At 28.8% G+C, this 5,331-nt stretch overlaps 1 long non-coding RNA gene across 1 annotated transcript; it reads left to right on the top strand.

Annotated features, from left to right (window-relative positions):
- Window positions 1-219: 219 nt before the first annotated feature.
- On the top strand, window positions 220-1,143 carry LOC115034538. The gene is made up of 3 exons (XR_003839900.1): window positions 220-601; window positions 672-907; window positions 968-1,143. It is a non-coding gene; the product is annotated as an uncharacterized LOC115034538 (long non-coding RNA).
- Window positions 1,144-5,331: the final 4,188 nt, after the last annotated feature.

Raw genomic sequence — 5,331 nt, 5'->3', positions numbered from 1 at the left:
TAACCTACTGTACAGCAGAGCGACATACACTTACCCACCTTTTTTTTTTTTATCTGTTGACCTAATAATATAATGTTACGTTCTACGCGGCAAATAATATATGTATCTATACAATATAAACAACTAAATTATTGTAACCTAGTAACTATTAGGTACATTGTTTGTTATTGATTCGATTTATATCATTGTTTCTAATTATCCGTACATTTTGGTAAGAATTCAACTAAAATCGAAACGTCTCATTAACAACTATAATAATCTCCGTAATAACTGCATTGTCCGTTTGGGTATCATATCTAGACATCATGGCGAACGAAAATGTGCCAAATAGTTATGACAAGACAAATATTATTCAAACTGAAGCAGATCCAGTATCTGGTGCTATAATACGTCATCACAGTCCAGATATCACAACACCTTAGATTAGAAAACCAGTATCAAGCTATAGTTCGGGAAAGAAAGGAACGATTGCTTAAAATTGATTCAACTAAAATTGAAACGAACCCCAGAGCCGGGAGAAAAAGGAAAATGGTACCAGTTTGTTGTTTGTGGTATTAGTTCACTCGCAGATAACGACGAGGGTGACCAAAAATCGAACAAAGTAATATAAAAGTAAATTATTGTTATACCTCTTTCTCCCAGTATTGATTAATGTATTGTGATTTTAACAGGCTCCCGTGGATATCTGTGCTGATTGTTTGCGTCCATCAGTCAGAAACAAATCAGATGAAATGGCACCGTTTCTATAACAGTGCACGGGTGATTGTAGCCGTCGTTGTATCCGTCTTGTTTACCAATTAAATGTGGTCCTTTTGACCACTGTGCTAGCTCTCGGAACCCCAGGCCATGGTGTTGTCAAAACTGTAGAACGTACTCGGAAATTCCATCGTGTTCAGTGTCTGAACGTGTAAGTATATAATTCAAATAATAATATAAAAAGTTGGTATTAAATTGGTTTTATACACAGGTGATGTATTTAATAAACTTTCAATCGAGGTTATCATTTACGACGTCTTCAATCTCCAGCAGCTTTGGCTGATAAACACAAATGGGCATAGCGATGTTCATCTTGCACAGACCATCATCACAATTTTAAGTATGGTAGAACCGTCTAATGAGCACGGGGATGGGAAAAATATGAGTATAAACATCCAAAGGTATATTAATAAATTAAATATTAATGCTATTACCTAGTATTTATTAACCTACTTCAGATTTCATTGTTTTCGAAAAGAATATGTTTTTAATTTCTGTGCCGTGCTTTTTCTCAAAATGATTACAACTCGCACTAAACTTATAGACTGTATAGAAAGTGTTATAGTGTATGCATTATTTTCTTTACAATATTTATCAAACTTGTGTAATTTAATATGGAAATTTGATTGAACGCCATATTTTGTATATAAAACAGGTTTTATCAATATTTTTATTTTGTTATATTGTTTTTCTATTTTACATAGAACATACATTTTTAATTTTCCTGTCAAAAGTTGATTTTATCAAAGCAAATATCAAAAATTATAACAAATGCACCTTTTTACCCCAATCGTGGCGTAAAATTGCGCACCGAACAGGGCAAGAGGCTGCAGTCTAAAATAATTAAAAATATATATTTTACTAAAATAACAGTATATAACAATATAACTTATAGTGTATAAATTATTTTCTACACAATTAAATTTGATTTAACACTAAAATGTAGTGTTCACTTAAATATTTATTGACGAAATTTGGATGACCCACTTAGAATGCATCTATTTAACTTATTTTATCAGCTGTACCTAGTAAATGTACACCAAATTATAGATATTATGTAATTTGCATTATCTCAAGTAGTAAAAAATATGAATTTTTATTTGTGCCAAATGTACATGCAGCACATTTCGATACCTAGTAGACCATAGTATAGTATAATATATTGAGACATGAGAAGCTTATAATACCTAGTTATAAGTTAAAACTAATTCTACATAATATTATATTTTAGTTTCTTATTTCACTAATACCTACTCACACCGACATTCTTCCACATTAAGTAAGAATATTGACTTTAAAGCTACCTAGTAACAATAATTATATTATAATTTAAAATATGAAAAACACGTATACTAAATTATATATACCTAATATTACGATAGATATAATGACATATTTCAATGTTTTCAAAAATGAATAAAGGCATACTGTGTGAATGTCATACGACGGTTCGGACGTCAAACATTCTAATAACTACCAGATACCAGTTAATACTGTGGTGGATAGTTTTTGTTTCTCCTGACGCCTTTGAAAGTAATTGGGAATCATTAACTTTTAATCCCTCCCCAAAATAGCAAATAGACCATTTGGGGAAGTACCCCAAAAGATGATGACCGACACACATGAAAAAAAAATTTAAAATCAAACATTTTTGTAGAACTAATGCATTCATCGTTCGTCTCATAATTAAAAAAAACATTATTGCAAAAAATTCTCCACTCAGAATCAAAAATATCAAATCTTAAAAACTTAAATAAAGTTGTAATAAATATTAATTTCATATGCTTTTTGAATGTACCAAATTATTATCCAGAACTATACTTATGTATTTAATGTTATTTGATTCATATTATAATAATGAAAAATTTGTTTCAGTTTGAACTCAAATTTCCAAAAACGTGAAAATCCAAATACTGTGAGTAGAAATTGTAGTGCTATTATTTTCATAAATACAAATCAAATTTAAATGTTTATTTTTATTATTATCAGGTGATAAATGAGAACACTAATAAACTAGACAATGGCGAAGAGCTGAACAGTTATAAAGATGTTAGTGAAAAAACGGAAACTTGGATTGGAAAATTGGATTGTACCTATATCTAAATACCTATGATGTAAAATAGTGATGACAAGACAACTATTGTTCAAACTGAAGCAGATTCAGTATTGAGTGTATTACGTCACCATCCACCAAAATATATCACATTATTGATTGAAACGCCTGTTTTAAAACATAATTATGGAAGGAAAGCACGATTGATTTTAATGTAGTTACAAATGAAACTGAAACAACCTACCTTTCGCTAACTAGAGCCGGGGGAAAAAAGATAAGGGTAATGACTGAGGCTAGCGACAAAAAACTTAAAAAAGTGACAATAAGGCCAATTATTATTTCTTTCAGTATTTATTAATATATTGTAATTTTAACAGGAAAACCTTGGAATCCATTTGAGATTCGATGTATCTACGTGATAATAAATACTGAAAGAAATATTAATTGACCTTTGTTACTTTTTTAAGTTTTCTGTCGCTAGCCTCAGTCTGTACCCTTTTCCTTTTTACCCGGCTCTAGGGAGCGAAAGGTAGGTTGTTTCAATTTTATTTGAATCTAATTCAAGCAATCGTGCTTTCCGTCCAGAACTATGTTTTAAGATCGGTGTTCCAATCTATGAAGTGATATTTGGACAACGGTTGCGTATTTATCCTCTTTATATAAACATCAACAAGATTACAGTCAATACATACAATTATAATTTTATTATATATTTCCACAACCATGTTTAAAGAATATAAATTAAATGTTATAATATCTTGTCTCAATAAACCTAAATTAAAGTTGTTATATTTATTACACGAAATTCAGATTAAAAAGTTGTAAATTAAATGTTTTTAAATTACAAATTTCAGTGCTAAGTGCTAACTGCTAATATTATTAACACATATATTGCCACTACCTCGTGCTTATCTAAATCTTCCAGTATAACACATTTCTAATATGCACTGTATGTCAGTTGGCCTAAGCAGTAAATGGGTTTGCTAGTTGTCTTTCAATTTTAAATAGGAGATAACCTGAAAAGATGAATCAGACGTGATATATTGTGCTAAAACGACTAGATCCATATATTTTTCACTTGCCTAATGAATTCAACGAGAATTTGTCCATACGTTTGTCTCTGATACTGTGGCATAGTTACGATACATTCTACATTAAAATGTTTCAAATTATGTTTTAGTTTTGATAAATAAGTAATAACCAACCAAATGACAGCCCTCAAGAGTTTTATTGAACCATTATTACAATAGTAGACAACTATAAAAAATACGCTTGGTCTGCCCATAAGTATAACATATTATTTAATTTATTGATACCGAAATTACAATTGAAGTTTGGTATAAATTTTTATTGAGTAATTTAATATAGCCAATTTGTAAATCAGTTTTTTAGAAAAAATAACTCACAAGACACATTCAACGATAATAATAACAATAATAAAACAATACAAAATAATGATATGTGAGTGTGTGTGTGTGACCAGCTGTTCACCTGTGCCCGGTGATAATATTAATTAAAATATACAAATAATATTATGTTGCGGCGGCAACAAAATTGTATGCACAAAATGTAAGTGTTTAAGTTCATTAATTGATCAATGTAATCTATACATATTTAAAAAGGTGGGTAAGTGGATTTCGCTCTGCTGTACAGTAGGTTACAAGTGGGTCACTGTATAATGGATGGTATTAAATTTGAATTCAATGATATAATATCATTGTATAAGAAAAACGATTCTGAGCGGAGACGGTATGTTAGTCTAGGTATAAGACATAATATTATATTAGGTACCTATAATAAATTCCAAATTAATCATATCATAATATTATTAGGTACTTATAACGCGTTATACATCAACAAAAAACCGTGGTACTATCATAGATATATAATAGTATACTTTAGAAGTTTCAAGTACCCACGAATAATATTATACAATCACAACAAAATAACTAAAATAGTTATCCTAGGTTTTTAATATGTAATTTCGTCCAAATTTGTACTTAAAATGACTATAAAAATAAACTGCGTAAATGTATTTTTTAGATTTTTTGGTAACAGAATTAATTACTTACGTGGAATCTTGTTTTAAATTTTCAATTCTTAGATACAAAAATTGAACATTTTATACATTTTTAACTACAAAATAATTTTTCAAATTAAAATTTAATAAATTTTGTCAAAATTTGATCTTTAAATGCTTATAAAAAAAAATTGTGCCTATGTATTTTTAATATTTTTCAACTGATATTGTAACAATATATCAGGAGCTTTGTATTAAATTTATACACTTTTTGGCCCAACAGATAAAACTTTATTGATATTTATAGAAAAAAAAAACTAAAAAAATTGAAAACTTACAATGTCCGTAAACAGCTCAAAAAGAGTCAAATTATTTTAAAAATTTTATCGTATATATAAAATGCTAATATAAACATTCAGTGAAATTTTCAAGTTTCTACAGTCACTCGTTTTTTAATTACAACAAAATAAGAAAATCGTTACGTAAGAAATCGAGTGAATAT

Source organism: Acyrthosiphon pisum, unplaced genomic scaffold (genome assembly GCF_005508785.2).
Source record: "Acyrthosiphon pisum isolate AL4f unplaced genomic scaffold, pea_aphid_22Mar2018_4r6ur Scaffold_1001;HRSCAF=1468, whole genome shotgun sequence".
In the NCBI taxonomy this organism is placed as follows: Eukaryota; Metazoa; Arthropoda; class Insecta; order Hemiptera; family Aphididae; genus Acyrthosiphon; species Acyrthosiphon pisum.
Note: the sequence above shows the minus strand (reverse complement) of the source record. Positions and strands in the feature narration are given on the sequence as shown.